Raw genomic sequence first — 17185 nt, forward strand, 5'->3', positions numbered from 1 at the left:
TGTTGCGACTAGTGTCGCGTGGTGTGTCCAATTGTGTGACAGTGTGCGTGAAGAGGAGTCTAGCACAAGTACACACAATTAGTTGGTGAAGAATCGCGGAATCACAGACTTCCAAACCCTGCTGTCAGGTTCTCTTAATTATTGGTGGGCCCAGGCCACGGCACGAGCTGCATCTCAGTCAGCACTCAGCATTAGAAAAGACTGTGGACCGACCTCGCTACCCAAATTCCTAGCTCCCGAACATTGAATACATTACCCATTTAATAAATAGCCAAAATCAACCCGTGTTGGGAACTGAAGCTGCCTACCTTGAACCTCCACCATCGTGGAATTTCATGCACAGGCGACGGACTAATGAACAATGACAGCGTGCAATCACACCACATCCTCTGAGATAAGACAAGGCACGGACATAGCATTCTCATGATTGGGAAATGGTCTATTTTCGAGTCAATTTGAGGTGCAAACATCATTAAATAGTACTGTGTATACTGTACAATACTTATGTAATACATGTTCATATATATTTAACACATGCATATCTATTAACCTTTTCTCTGTGCGTGCAACCGATTGTTTGGGGTAATGTACGGGCTTACACTTACAAATATATGTGCGTTTTTACATATTCAGTCTTACCTGCTACGACGGAAAAGGAGATTAAGAAATGCCAGCAGTGACTGAATACTAGTCTATGCGCTCCTTGTTCTCATTCGTTATAATGTCACCAATTCAATATCATTGATGACGTCTCGTGAATGATGCATAAAAGGGCTGTGCCGTGGACCACGAGTTCAGCTTTCCATTCAGGCACCTCTGAGGTTTGTGCTCATGTCTTGTTTTCACCAGAGCACTGAAGCGCGCTCTTTAAGTCCATCCATTTCAGCCACGAGGCGACGGTCAGTTGGTACAGAGCAAAGCATAAGGATTGTCATAGGTTCTCTGACAAGCGAATGAAGCCCTAGGAGGATTTTTAATCCCAAATGAATTCTGCAAAGAACATCATCCCTGATAGTTCCTAAACTAGACACTCTATATAATGATGCCGGTTGGCATGGAAGCTCAGATAAATGAGGAACTTCCCCAAGAATTAATAGCACATCGTTTTAAAAGAGCACCTATGGAATATTGGTTTTAACAGTCTAGCATATTTTATTTTCAGCTTGCCCAGGAGAAGTAAAAAATGATTAGGTGTTTATAAAAGCACAAATACGTTGCAGAACGCTAAAACGTGATGAAGCATTTCCTATGACATGAAGAGTGCAGCTGAGTATCTCTCTTTATTTTAATCATAAAGGAGGGCCTTAATGCATTTTGTATTGCCCACCTTTATGCATTTTTAATTGATTCATAGTAATTGTAGTTAGGCAAGCATATGGCCTGATTCACAAACTGCTCTTTCCAGTACATAAAGTAGTGCTATAGTTATACTACATTACATTACTTTTTCCAAATCCAGTTCCCAAACCTACACACGGCGATCTCTACCACCACCTCTCACATATTTTCTGTGGGGAAATCTATGCAGATGTAAGTTAAGTACTTAGGGCCAGATGTACGACCATTAATTTGCTACTCGCTAAACTTAATGTACAACGGTGTCTCTGACACTGTTTGCGATTCCTAATGGGGACGCAAATTGCATGCCTCATGAATATTAATGAGGCTGTCACAATTTGCGACCCCATTGGGAATGGCTAGCCCTCCCTGCCAGGGTCAGCAGACCACCATGTCTGGGACTGCGTTTAAATAAAGCAGTTAAAAAAAAAATGCAGCCCGTTTTCCTTAAAGGAAAACGGGATACATTTATAAAAGAAAAATTAAACTTTTCAGTTTAATAAAAAAAAAATTCTTTTTATTGATTTACAAAACAACAACAAAGACATCAGGTGACTTCAACTGTTTTCACATGTGTCATATATGCATTGCCAAGCTTCAAAACGTTACACACAGGATAGCAATAAGGGGATCACAGGGACTCATGTGCCTCCGCTTCTGGTGTCTCGAGGGTGCACAGATATTTCCGCGGTACCGATTCCAATCCTCCCAGACCGTATCCCACTTTTGGGGACAACCCCTTGCCACGTAGACTGACCTCTCTCGAAACATGCACCAATCCATGTCTTCCGGCCATTTGTCTACCCAGGGCGGCAGTCGGGCTCCCCATAACTGTGCAATATTACGTTTGGCTACCATACAAGCTAGCGTTACCCATTGTTTCTTATAAGCACATAAATCCATGGGTTCCCACACATTTAAAACGGTAAACACCCTTTACAACGCAACTGTTACAACGAAGTACCTTTACGACGCAACCATTACAACGCTACTTTTACAACGACTTGCGCTGGGGGGCGCTCTAGGATAGGGAATAGTTTTCAACACCTTCCCTACTATCCACGGGGACTGGAGTTGGAATAGTAAATTAAACTATTCACTATCCAGCTCCCCCCAACGCAAGTCGTTGTAAAAGTTGCGTTGTAAAACCTGCGTCGTAAAGGCATGCGTTGTAATAGCATGCGTTGTAATGTCATACATCCATTTAAAACACATCTGCGGGCCTCTGGCTTTAATTCCATCCCCAGGACCTCTTTCAAGCAGTCATGAATTTTTGCCCAATAGTCCTGCACTTCTGTACAGTGCCACAAAATATGCAAGAAATTTCCTAGGTCCCCGCACCCCCTGCGGCACTCCCCATTCTCTGCTCTACCCATTCGAACTAGTCAAGCCCCCGTGACATATGATCTATGAAGAATCTTTAGCTGTACTAATCTGAGCCTCATCTGTATAGCCACCACCCGCGGAGAGGAGACCGCCTCCTGCCAATCCTCATCATCTAGCTCTAACCCATCTGCACTCCATTGTGTCCTGCAAAGTGCCAGCGGATCCTCCATATTATTGATAAGCTTTCTGTATATTAGTAAGATGGTCTTCTCTGGGAGGTCACCGTCCAGCTCTCGGTCCTCAAGAGGGGAAGTGTCAGGGAGTGCCGTACCCCTGGGGAGTGTGTGAGCAGAGCATGTCTAATTTGAAGATAACAGAAGTGTTCCCTATCGTGGAGGTGGTATTGCTGCTTCAGAGAGTGGAATGTGTGGACTGTATCTTTACCCCAGACATCTTTGATCTGCGTAATCCCGATAAGGTCCCACTTATCAAATCCCTTGGATTTCCATAAGCTTCCCAGTTTCTCGGAATTCCATAATGGGGTGGCAAGTGTGAGCCTCCCCTCCCACTTAAGATGTCTGTTAGCCGCGTGCCATGCCTGCACCGTAGGCCCCGCAAGGGGAAATCGGCCAGGACTAGCATAGAGTGCCCTTGTGAAGTCACCCTCCAACACCTGCCAGCTGTCCATCGCATATCCCGGGTCCTGGGGGGGGGATATAAATGACGTGGTTCACCGCCGCCGGCTGGGAGGCCCAATAGTATTTCCGAAGGTTCTGGCAGCCCTATCTCCCCATCATACCAGGGAAGAGTGAGCTTGGAGAAAGCAATACGGGGGTCCATCTCGTTTTGGAGTGCATATAGCAACAGAGGAAGGGCCATCATCTTAAAAAGTACTGCCTTGCCCAGAAGCAAAAGAGGAAGTGCCCGCCACCGCGCCACGTCACCCCTAAACCGAGCCATAGGAGGGCACAGGTTTTTAGTATACCATAGCTTCTGGTCAATCATGATATAGATACCGAGGTATTGAAACCCTATCAGTTCAATTTGTATCGGGCAGGTGTCGGGCATCACCGGTGGCTCGCCCCTAAGGACAAAGAGCACCAACTTTGACCAGTTTATTGCAAAACCGTAATTCCTCCCGAATATAGCTAGCACCTCCAAAAAACATATCAGAGATCCCCTTGGGTTGGTGAGGTAGAGTAGGATGTCATCTGCGTACAATGAAATTTTGTCCTCCCAATCCAACTTCCATCGCAGCCCACGTATCGACCGGTCCCATCGAACCCACACCGCCAAGGGCTCCAACGCCAGAGCAAACAGGAGTGGGGACAAGGGGCACCCCTGTCTCGTGCCCCTGCCGAGGAGAAAGTCAGCGGACTTTCTGTTATTTACCACCACTCTGGCGAGGTGATTAGCGTATAATAGGTGCACCTAGGCAGTGAACTCCGGGCCAAAGCCCATCTTTTCCAATACCGCAAACAGGTAGTGCCACTCAACCCTATCGAATGCCAGACTGGCGTCTAATTACACCAATGCCGCCGGTTCCTGGATCGTTGGGGTCCTACCCAGTACCCCATGCAGTCTTTGCAGGTTGAGAGCAGTGTTCCGGTGCGGCATGAAGCGGATTGATCTGGATGTACTAGGGTATTGATAACTTTGAAGAGTCTTGTCGCTAACAGTTTAGCCAGGACCTTAGGTTCTGCGTTCAGCAACGATATAGGTCTATACGAGGAGCAGAGCGTCTTGGGTTTACCTGTTATGTGGATGACTACAATATTTGCCACCCGCTGGTCATATGAGGGCTGGCCCCTCTCTCTACTCTCTACTCTCTGCAAACATGGATCAGACAAATGGAGCAAGTCTGTTAGCATTCAGCTTATAAAGTTCAATGGGAATTCCATTCGGGCCTGTGGCCCTCCCGAGTGTACTCCCCGAATGGCCTGTGCCATCTCATCGTTTGTGAGTGGGGAATCTAAATAGTCCCGGTGGTTGTCGTCTGACAGCGAGGGCATCTGAATATCTTTAATCATTGCTACATTGTCGGCTTCCGAATACGATCCTACTAAGGTGTATACTCCCCGATAGTATTCCGAGAACTCATCCGCAATGTCTTGCGGGTCTGTAAGTATGGTGGAGTTCCCACCCTGTAACTCTGGGACCAGCCGCGACGCCCAATCTCCCTTTTCAAGCCACGCAATGAGTTTGCCGGCTTTATCGCCATGCTCGTAAATCCTGCTTTGAGTCTCATCATTCTGCGCCTTGGCCCCATCACTAGCTAGGCTCCTATATTCGCCCTGGCACAGCTTTAATTGGTGCACACCTTCTGGAGTGGGTGCCCTGGATACCTCTAATTTCTGACTCGCTACCTCCGTCTCCACTCTCTCCATGTCCGCCTGCCGTTTCTTCTTTTTCCCCGCAACTAGGGACAAGACCTCTCCCCGAATAACAGTTTTATATGCCTTCCACAGGGTCTGGCCGAATCAACAGAGTCCCTATTTTCTTGGAAGTACCTTTCGGTAATCTTAACCACCTACTTCTTGGCGGCGGGGTCCTTCAAGTGCCATGCGTTAATTGGAGCCACCCTGCTTGCATCAGATCGGCCGGCTTCCAACCGGATCCAGAGCGGGGAGTGGTCAGAGATTCCCCTTCCCAGATGTAGCACCTCTCGAATCATAGCAGCCTGGGCTGCCGGCAACAGCACATAGTCTATTCTAGACAGGCTATGGTGTGCGGCGGATACATGCGTGTAATGCACCACACTCGGATTATGTATTCTCCAGCCATCAATCACTCCTGTCGCGTCCAAGAAGTCAGGGAGCCACCTTTGTGTGGGTCACAATGTTCGGGCCGGATGTCTGTCAACCTCCCCCTCCACTACTGCGTTAAAATCCCCCCCCCCCCCATCACAAGAAGGCCCAATAGCAGTGTCAGGAAAATTGTGCCTAGGTCTCTAAAGGTGTCAGACTGAAGGCCAGGCGGGACATAGATGGACATAAAAATGACTGTCTACCCCTCCCACTGACCCGATATGCCAATATAGTGGCCTCTCTGATCTGACCATGTGTCCTGAATGCTGATGGGAAAAGAGTTTTTCACCAAAATACCAACTCCCCTAGACCCTGCGGTAAAACCAGCGTGTGCTACCAATTTATAACCCCCTCTGTGTAGGGCCATACAGCGATTACCGATAAGATGAGTCTCCTGCAATAGCACAACATCCGAGGAGTGTCGCCTGATTAACTGGCTCACCATTCCCCTCTTAATTTTGTCCCCAAGGCCGTTCACATTCCAACTCACCACAGTCATCCCCGATCCCCCTCTAGCACTTGACATTTAAACTGTATGGATGCAACACAATCCTAGCTTCATCTCCTGATGTCAGAAAAGAAAAAAACACGGAACAGCATAATTCAAACAAGTCTGCACACAATATGTCATCGAACTCAAAAATCCCCACTCGCCCCAGGCCTCGTCCCCCCTCCCTGCACCCCTTCATATGGCTGTCGCCCATCCCCAATTAGCAGTGTGCCTGTAGCCCAATATCTAACCTACTAACTAACTAAAGTTAGTAATGTGGAGGGAGTTCGCCCCCCGCCTCCCCAACCCTTCCTAAACACATCCCCCAAATCCGGGGCCGTCTACAGTAATAGTGCAAGCACTGTATTCAGTCAATGAATTAGCTGCAGAACTGCCCACCACCTATCAGTCCGAAACTGCATGCAAGATCTTATGACCTTCTTCATTCCTGTTCTTGCGAATCATCTCATCCGCCGCGGTCCCGCCCTTCAGGTCCATTTGAGTGTCTGCTGTCCAGCCAGTCTGACGCCACTTCAGGGTTATCAAAGAACCAGGCCCTCCCGTCTGATTCAACCCTCAAGCGAGCCGGGAACATCATGGCATACTTTAGTCCCTTGTCCCTGAGTTTCTTCTTCACCGGAAGAAAACTTTGTCGCTGCTTCTGCACTATCTGGGTGAAATCCGGGAAAAAGGAGAGCATTGCATTTTCATATCGCAAAGGTGGCCCTGCACGCGCCGCCTATAAAATAACATACCTATCTCGGAAGTTCAATATTCTCGCAGTCATCGAGCGAGGGGGGCCCCAGGCCTGGGCCTCCCCCCCTGACACCCTGTGGGCACGTTTTATAGTGAAGAAATTACTCCGTCCTTTGGGCTTGAGATGATTCAGTACTATGTCCTCCACAAAGAGATCCGGCGTGGGGCCCTCCGATTTTTCAGGCACTCCCAGGATGCGTATGTTGTTGCATCTGGCCCTTCCTTCATACTCGTCTAGCTTCCGATCCGTCAGGTCCCGCGAGGTCCTTAGATCACGCACCTCCCTCTGCAGCAGTGCTACATCATCGGTCAAGCTGGTGGTTTTAATATCAAGCGACTTCACCTTCTCACTTGTCTTTGTTAGATCTGTCCATAGCAAGTTTACCTCAATCTTAACAGCGTCCAACTTGTTGTCCAAGGCCTCCATCTTTCAGCCCAATGATTCCTCGACCCCATTTATAGCCGCCATTACGTCGATGAGTGTTGGGTCAGCTGGGGACCCCGTGGTATCTCCCCCTGTCGATGAAGCCCTCTTTGGGTCTGTAGGGGAGCCCCTCGGCATCGTATATCGGTCAAGCTTATTAGACTGGATATTTTTGAGCCTTTAGAGGACCTAGGCAGGGCCCTCTCAACGTCTGGCTTGTTCGCCATCCAATCGTCTTCTAGCCTCCGCCCTGGGTCACTGTCTCCGCCTCTCCTCACAGGGCCCACCGTATGTCCTCCCGCAGCCCTGTATCACTCCGCAGGTTTATCGCCCTCAAGGCACCCAGTACGGTGGATTTCCAGCTCCAATTTAGTCCACAAAGAAACAGGCTGCCACGCCGGTGATCTCAGCCCCAGCCTGGGCCTTCCCAATTCGTCAATGGTCGGTCTGACACCGTGAAGGGCCACCACCCCGGCCTCAGTCTTGCTCGACATTCCCTACAGGTTACAATGCGGGGGGCTGTATGCCCAAGCCAAACAGGGCCACTGATCCTGGAGGCCTCACTGGATGCTCCAGGTGGCCCACACCTCCCCCTGTCCTCCGCAGCTGGGGCTTGAAATTTGGGGGCCCTGCAGCAGTATCAGCAGTGCAGCAACGTCATGTGCTCCTTATCCCCCTTCTGCTGCTCTCAGAAGGCCTCGCCCCAGAACCTCACTTCCGAAGACGAAACCAGAAACACCTGTGCAGGGCTTCACAAAGTCCAGCGGCCCCAGGGCACTGCAGGTCTGTTCCTAGGAGTCAGGGCCCCGGACTGCAGGCATAAACAAGTCAATGTGGAAGTACCACAAAGGATTTCAGGCCCCGTACCTCCTGTCAACACGCCCCAGCTATCTGCAGCACTGGCCCCTCTGCATTTATGGGGTGGTGTAGCTCCTCATTCTAGCCCCAGGGGCCGCCCCCCCTATACTCGGCACTCTGCCGCTCCAGCCGGTGGTCCCCGCCCACCCAGCGCCGCCGCTCCTCAAAAGGAGAAATGATGCAGACATACATAGCCGTTGCGTGTGTGGCAGATCCAACGCAAAGTTGTTGTCCTCCAATGGGCAGGCCATCAAGTTCCGCCTTAGCAATTACAAACAACACCTGAGACTCCAGTTCAATAAATTCAAAGCTTTGCTTCTATTTATAAAGGCTTCTCCGGGCTCCCCATACTTGGCAAAGACGCCCTTTAAACTCCCCTTCTATGACATCAGTGGGAAGGCTTCAGACTCCACCAGTCTTCTCAGAAGAGTCAGCCAATCTACAATGCCCCCTTCCTTAGGCTGTTCCTCTGCTGCTTCCTCCGGCCGGTCAACCTCGTCATCAGCCCCACCGCCTTGCATGCATACCTGCCACTGCCGCCCTCATTCTCGGCGTTCCTGGCGATTCTGTACGTATTGCCACTTTTGCTGCGCAGCGGGCGGGCAGTCCCAGAAACACCTCTGCCACCATTCAGGGACGCTCGCCTGCACTTATCAGTGCACGGAGCAGCGCTCCCCCCCTCGACTCCTCGCAGGCACCGGGCCGACCAGGCACACCGCATGGGGCAGGAGAACAGAAAGTAGCGATGCGGCCGACCTCGGACACTCCACGAGGCCCCCCCCACAGTCGATGCACTCCGGGTCCCGGGCTCCAGGACTGAGACGACTACTTCCGGTTTTCAGCCCCGAGTTCAGTGCTGTCTGTTGCAGACACAGCTTCACTCCAGCTCCCGGTCTCGGGCGGGTACAGGCCGCATACCGCCGGACTGTGTATCTGTGGTCCGAACGTCCCAGACGGACCGGGGTCGCAGCAGGAAGCACCAAAATCTTTCAGCCGGCTGCCGGTGTGGTCAAAATCCAAGATAAACGTCAGGATATGTCTGCTGCGGGAAGGGGTTCACGGAGCTGGGCGCTCACACGGCCATCCTGGTTCCGCGCTTGGCTCCTCCCCCCTTCAGTTTAATTTTTAAGGGCAAGCAGTGGTCCCTGGGATCACTGCATGCTCTTTAAAAATATTTATGCACCCATTCACAAAGGGAAAGGGGTCCCCTCGGGACACCTTCCCATTTGCGAGTGGTTTACCACCTACTTGGAGTAGGTGGCAAACTGCGAGTAGCAAAACAACAGTACATGGCATGGTGACTCGCTATTAGGATGGGATGCCCTTTCCTAATAGCAAGTGCTATTTAGTGAATCAGTGACTCGTAAAATAGCATTTGTACCTGCACTGAACCTTTTTTGCAGTTGTAAAAGGGCCGATAACCCGTTTGCGGCCCCAAAAAAGTGTTGTACATCTGGCCCTTAACAAATAGGATGAGTTTAGGGAGGGATCAGAAGCATTTATTGAGGTGTAAGGAGGAGTTTACGGAGGAGCCTGCTAATACGAACATCCACTCACAAAAGAGTAAGCACATTTCTATTCACAAACTAAACTTCTAAAGTCACTACAGTCAAGTTTATCAGGTTTATTTATTTTATGATTTTGGAACTCAAAAGAGATCCACATAAAAAATGAAGTATACATTTACAAACAGTAAAATATGATTTACAAATGCACTAAATATTATAAAACATCAGATAAAACCAATATTAATAATCATGACAACAAGGGAACTACAATTCCCGAGACGCAGAGCGGTGCGCCTACCAGCACCGTCACCGCACGCGCCAGGAAGGTGCCCAAATAGCAGCCGGGAGCTCTTTTTGTATTTCCTGCTAATCTACCTGTTGGATTCCTGCCACCGGATTGCCACCAGTCTGAAAGTTGCTGAGGTGTGCGAGGACAACAAGGGAACTACAATTCCCGAGCGGCGAGCCTACCAGCACCGTCACTGCACGCGCCAGGGAGGCGCTCAAGTAGCGGTCGGGGCTCTCGCAGCGGGGATGTATGCGGGCGTGCCTGGGCCAAGGGCGGGCCCGTCTGCCCCCGTCCTAGACCGGACAAGGTGGGGCTGGGCCATCCCCCATGGTTTGTACAAAGGCGTGCATCGTAGGTAAGAGGAACTTAATATACGCCCCCAAGTACCTTGAATAATGGGTAAAAGAAAATTGAAATTGCAAGGAGATAAAATGCCCACAAAGAATGTACCAATCACCAAATATTTAAAGAACACAGTGGGACTTATCGATAGTGAGATAGTGCAAGTAGAGGAGCAGTTGGCAGCTACAAAAACAGCACTAAACGCCATGAGGGGAAACATAATTGAAGGTGGGAGTGAACACTTAACCATTGTCTGTAATGTGAGAGGAAAGACGAGTGACACTAATGTAGTTACAGAATTGCCTGTAGTAATTGGCCAAAATGTTGCAAAGGTTCATGGGCAGTCCAATCCATGTGTGTTAACTTCAACCCTGGAAAACTCTGAACTATCAAATTATACATCTCAGGGATCTGCCCCTGCGAAGAAAAGTAAACAACTAACCTTAATAGACAAAAGCCCCACAGTGACTCAAACGACTGTCCCTATGCTAAGGACTAAACTAAAAAGAAAACCTAAAAAGGGACGAAACAAACAGGGGATAAACAAAGGGGAGAATAACCCTACAAAGCAGAAGACACAAGATAGCGAGACTCTACTTAAGATAATTCATGGTAAAATGGACTGTATAGAAAGTCGTTTAATGTCCGAAATAAAATTATTGAGAAATGACATGGCTTCTCTAATAGAGATGGTTACTAAAGTACAATTTTTAAATCAACCGAATATAATAAATGAGACCCCCTGTATAAATATACCAGATGGAAACTCAACGGAAAAATCAAAGGGCCAGATTAACAATGTTGTTAATCCTGATAGGGGTAAGCAGAGAGCCATACCTAATAACGGAGAGTCAGCAAAGGAGAACATGGCAACGCAACAAAGTGCAAGAAGACACAAAGATTATGTGTCACATCAAACAGGCTTTAAATATGCTGCCGATGAATTGAACGATAGAAGACACCGAAGTCAAGGCAACACCCAAGTGACTTTAAATATCCCACCACAGGCAATCCCGTATGTCATCATTTTGAATAATGTCCCGAAATTAGCTGAAAACCAGAGGGAGACATATGAAACACTGAAGAACAAAGTAGTCGACTGGATCTCTGGGAAGACAAATGTTTGGGTGCATACCTTATATTGGGACATTATAATGTTAAGGAGGGTAGGCTGGGTGGGGACATCTAGAAAGGCATGCAATGGAGATTGTGTGGTGTTAAATTTTAGAAATAATACATTGGTGGGTGAGCTGCTGAAAGTACTTTTGAATGAGGATAAATGGCCTTGTAGAAATGATCCGGACCATATATTTGCCGTACCCTTGGGTTTCCATTATAAGCCAGAAAATTATTATAGTAAGACTAATATAAGAAATAACTATTTGGACAATGTACCCCTGACCAACAGGTACATGCCCTTGAGACGATGTAGTGAATTGGACTGATTCATAATGGAAATGGCAATTTATGGTCTGGACAAAGACGAAATCAGACTAGATATCTCCTCAGAAATTGCTCCAACAACACTAAATCAAATAGAGGAAAAACAGATAGAAGATAATTCGCATATAAATAGGGAGATTGAGAATCTCCTTAATTCAAATATGGATCAGGAAATAATTGAAGAATCCTCTATGTATCACAGCAAATTTCTAAATATCATGACATGGAATGTCGCTGGAATTAGAAATAAGATTAGTGATGAAGAATGGGTGAAAACCTTAGATGTTTGTGCAATTGTTTTGATCCAAGAAACTTGGTGACTAAACCATTTTTCATTAATGTATATCAATCTATTTGTACTAATGCCAGCTCTTCTGGGATGAGCAGACCAAAAGGGGTTTTGCCACCTTAATCGCAGTAAATACACTTTTGACATTAAAGAAAAAGTTTGTCTCATCACTATATTATCAGTTTTTGTATTTGTTTTTGGACGGGAAAGAGGACATTGTACTTAATTTTTATAATAATATTTTTGATAATACTAAAAGCAGTGTAACTGAAGCACTAGAAGTAGATCTAGATAACTTTCTAAAGGGTTTGGACGCAGACTATATTTTAGTTTGGTCAGGAGATTTTAATTGTGCTAGCTGTGAATATGAAGTGGGAGAGCCCTGTGGGTATTGTGATTTCCTTGGAGATAGGATCCCACATTTCGTTCATAATGCGTATGGGAAGGTATTAAATAATGCCATACATAAATATGATTTGGTACTTCTGAACCCTTGAGCCAAGATGGGAAAACAAAATTACAAACCTTCGTAGGGAGTTGTTCCTCTTCGGATATAGATCATATCATAGTATCATCAAACTGCTATGACCTGGTTGTAAATACACAAATTAATGTTAGCCTTTATAGTGACCATCATCCCTTAATTGTGTAACTAAGATTAAATATGACATCAAAAGTTCAGGGGAAAAAATGGATATGAATATTAGTACCCAAGGGAATAATGGTATTTCAATAAAGTGGTTGGGAGTGAATCCAACAATCTTCATGGAGAACCTTCTAAGTAAAACACAAAAAGAGTTTGATATTTGTTCAGATGGTTCCTCCCCTGATGCAGCAATAATAACGACTTTTTTCAATATTACATCTACAATTGCAACCGATTTGACAGTTAAGAGTAGGAAGAAAACATATGATCCTAACCCAAGATGGTTCAGTCATGAATGTTCAAAGCTGAACAGAGAACTAAAATTGGCATTGAAACAAATACCTAGTGATAGTGCTAGAATCAGAATGGTGAGGAAAGACTATAAAACCTCCTTCATTAAAAGGAAAAGAGAGGGTCGCAAGAAGGCTTGGGAGAAGTTGACTCAAGCAGCTGAGATAAATGACCAAGCTCAATTCTGGAAAACAATTAACCACCCTTTTTTCAAAGAGAACAATGCAGTTCAAATTGATACTGTAATAGCCCCTGAAGAATGGGTATCTCATTTTGAAAGTATTTTCAACCCTGAAGCCATAAGTACAGTCGATATAAGAGTTAGTGTCTTTATACAAACTGAGCCAACTGGTATTACACCAATAAGTCGAGAAGAAATCAAATTAGCACTATATAAAAGTGCAAATGGTAATGCAGCGGGTGCTGATGGAGCACCAACTGATGTTTTTAAAAATAACATGGATTTCTGGATACCCATTTTATTAAATGTTTTTAACGCTATTTGTGGGGGAACAATACCTGTAATATGGACTGAAAGTATTATTGTCCCTATTTTTAAAAAAGGCGACAGAGGGAAAGCAAGCTGCCATCGCCCTATATCCCTTCTGGATTCCTCCTCTAAAGTGATGGGCCGTATAATTTTAGGAGGGCTTGAAAATTGGGTTAGTGCACAAAATATCCTAACAGAGGCCCAGTATGGGTTCAGAAGGGGTAAAGGGACAGTAGAGCAATGTTTGAATTTAGATTTATTAATAGGGAAATATACTTTAGCAAAGGAAGGGGGGCTTCACTTATGTTTCGTTGATCTTACACGCACTTTTGATTTAGTTAATCACAGCAAATGATCATCCTACACTCCTTTCAGCAGAAATGTGTAGAACAGGGGATTACGTGAAGACCTGTCTGCTGCCCCCCCTTCCCATCCCTGTAACGGTTACTACGAGTCATATATAATGCACCGACCACTACCTGCACGGCCACTACACCTTGCCCACTGTATATCACTTACTTGACCGTTCCGCCATAGCGGATGTCTCGCCCCTCCCACGCCTACATCCCCGAACACAACGCTGTAGCAATGGGTCCGACCACCGAATGCCTCCCACAAAGCGTTGTAACGCTGCACCCGATGAACCCTTATGGTGGGGTTTCCCCCCCATGTGCGCTTGACACACGGGCAAACTGCCCTCCCCCGGTCTCCTACCTGCCCACCCACTGGGCCGCAACCGACACCTTAGCACCACACTTGCCTCCCCGACCATGTGGCTATCTCCGCCCCCATCCATCCCTACCTATCTTTTGTACTATCTGAGTTATTGTTTTATGGTTCATTGATGTTCTGGACTTATCTCCTTTTGGACCAAGCCCTTGCAGATAGAATATTGCACTTCATAAACCATGAGACCTTCGGGACTGCCAGCTATGGACCGGGCGTTTCACCTGAGAGCCGACACGAATATCTGTCACTCTCGCCAGGATGGGCGAGCTAAGTTGATACACACACACCAACACACCTAGACACTGAGCGGCCTCATCCCTCGTTTCTGTAGCACCATGCCCACTTGAAGGTCGGACTCAACAGCTACCCTTCCCAGCGATACACATGTGTCATGGTGAGCTTTGCCTAATCTGAAAACGCTGATGAGTGCCACCTTACCGCTGTAAGTCTGAGTTCGCAGATAAAATGAGAAAAACCCCATAGACCCATACTTTTATAACACCGAATGATTGTATGTCTGTGCAGTATGGTGACACGTTGATATATGCTGCCGAACCCCAGGGTTGTCGGCATTAAAGCTGTGTTTCTTTACCATACCTGTTGCAATATTCATTACTCGCAGCTGGCCCGGCTGGGTTGTAAGCTAAGTGCTGTGTACAGTACATGTTGGACAATAAAGGTCTTTAAAAAAAAAAAAAAAAAATCACAGCAAATGATGGCAAATATTGAAAGATCTAGGGGCACCAACAGACATAATAGTATACCTCTCCCAGATTTAGAATTTTTTAACTTCCAAGGTCCGTTTTGGAAAAATGGGAGACAAGGGTGTGTGCTTGCGCCACTTCTATTTTCCCTTTATATTAATAATGTCGACCCTTTTTTACAAACTTTAAATGCTGATGTCCCAAAAAAAGGAATGTGTTCTACGCCTGTTTTAATGTATGCAGACGATGCAGTGCTAATGTCTAGAACAGCAAATGGACTGCAACTCCTTATTAAAAACTTTGCATTGTACATGACTAATATAGACTTACAGTTAAATCTAAAGAAAACATTTGGCATGACATGCGGGAGCACCAGACTGAAGTCTAGACAGCATCATGTGGGCTGGTCCCACATCTACAGGGTTTTAACTTTTTCATATTTGGGAAAGGCTTATGGAATACCCATATTGAACAGTGTAATATGACATTTTTAAGAAGCAGAGAGAGTACTTTTAAATTTTCGGCAAAGCTAGGGAATAAACCAATACGAGAAATCCTAGCATTATATCAAAGTAAATGTGTTTAAGGGGTTTGATACGGGGCAGCAATATGGGGTCGAGCGAATATAGCCTCCCTACAAACTCTGGAAAACAATTTCCTCAAAAGATTACTGGCAGTACCTAGATCTACTGCAAATTTTATTGTACATAAGGAATTGTCTGCCTCGTACTTAAGTGATTGGATAAACTTGGCTGGGTTGACCCTCTGGCGAGGGTTATGGGCCAAAGAAGAAACTAAATTTACTAAAGATCTAATAATGGACTGTTTAACCCTGGATCATAGTAAGAAAATACCATGGCTGGAACATATTTTTAAATTATTAAAACATTGCAACATAGACGTTAATAAAATGGACCTAACATCAATAACGGAGCTTAGCAAAAGAGACCTAAACCGTAGATATTTAAACATTATAGAAACAGAAAGATCCAGTGTCGCTACCCTAAAAAATAGCGTTGTTGTCTACTGCGAACGACCAATAACGAATGGACTACAATTCTACTTAGTGTTGATAGGCAACATACAACACAGATTTTATTTAAGTAGGCTGAGGTTAGGCACATTGCAGTTTTTAGTATCATTCCCAAATACGGAAAAATTGTATCAAAAATTACCTTGTGATGGAAAAACACCTCAATCCACGCTGCATTTTATGTTGTTTTGTAGTTTTTACAAGGATATCCGTAAAGCATTTTTAAAGCCTCTTTTTGTATCAAACATGATTTTTTTTTTTCAAAACTGGTTTTATTGAATCGCAGAAATAAACATCCACAGTGCTCCGAGCCCCGGAGGGACTGTGACTACAATCACGGGTCATGCTGTGCGATACCTTTAGTGAAAAATACCCCCCCCCTCCACCCACCCTAACTACCCAACCACCCCTCCCCCCGTCCTGCAACACTCCGTCTCCCCAACACTGCTATGAAAAGCATACAATCCAACATGAAAAGAACCGAGCCCCAATAGGCCCTCTACATCTGCCCTTCCTCGTTCCCTGGCGGTGGTGGGGGCTCCAGCCACAATCCCTGATAGTCCGCCCACCTCTTCCATATCTTATAGTGTTTTGTGGGACAGCCCCTGGCCTCGAACACCGGTCGCTCCAGTCCCATGCAAAAGTGTCCAGGCCTTTCTTCCACCCGGCCACTTTAGGTGCCCCGGGGTCCTTCCAGGCCTGAGCCACATCACGTTTGGCGAGTGTGAGTACCAGCAGTAACAAGTGCCGCTTGTACACATTCCCACCTACCTTCAAGCACATGAAGCAGGCCCAATTTCGCCGTGCGAGGGAGCTCCCACCTCAGCACCTCCGACAAACAGTCCCACACACCCTTCCAGAACCGCGCCAGGCCACAACATTCCCACACTGTATGCAACAGGGTGCCTAGCTCATGGCCACATCGCAAGCACGCCGGGGACTCAATCAGCCCTGCCTTCCACAATCTCTCTCTGGTATAATATACACGGTGCAAGTATTTAAATTGTATTAGCCGTAAACGGACTGCTATTGCTGCTCCCCTGGGGGACTCAAGAGCCTCCCGCCAGTCCTCCTCCTCCAGTTCTCCCACATCCCGCTCCCATCGATCTCTTAAGGGCTGTAGGTCTGAGGAACAGTGCGTCACTAATGTTTGGTATATTTTGGATATTTTACGTTCCTCCAAGTCCCCCATAAAGACTTTCGCTTCTACCGGGCTGAATTCGGGTAATGTAGCCAAGCCCTCCAGCGCGGGCGCCAAAGCATGTCTAAGCTGTAGGTAGCGAAAAAACTGGGTGCGGGGCATATTGAACTCTGCACTGAGATCCTGAAAGGTTTTAAGCGTGGTGCCTCTAAGAACCTGGCCCAGAGTAGAAATTCCTATTAAGTCACAGCTCCTAAATCCTGAAAGGGACATCAGGCCGG

At 46.7% G+C, this 17185-nt stretch overlaps 1 protein-coding gene across 6 annotated transcripts in view; it reads left to right on the top strand.

The window, feature by feature from the left end:
- The window catches only part of LOC144792652 (uncharacterized), a 546052-nt gene that overhangs the window by 84494 nt on the left and 444373 nt on the right, over positions 1–17185 (top strand). The gene's annotated exons all lie outside the window — the stretch shown is intronic.

This window comes from Lissotriton helveticus, chromosome 11 (genome assembly GCF_964261635.1).
Source record: "Lissotriton helveticus chromosome 11, aLisHel1.1, whole genome shotgun sequence".
Taxonomy (NCBI): Eukaryota; Metazoa; Chordata; class Amphibia; order Caudata; family Salamandridae; genus Lissotriton; species Lissotriton helveticus.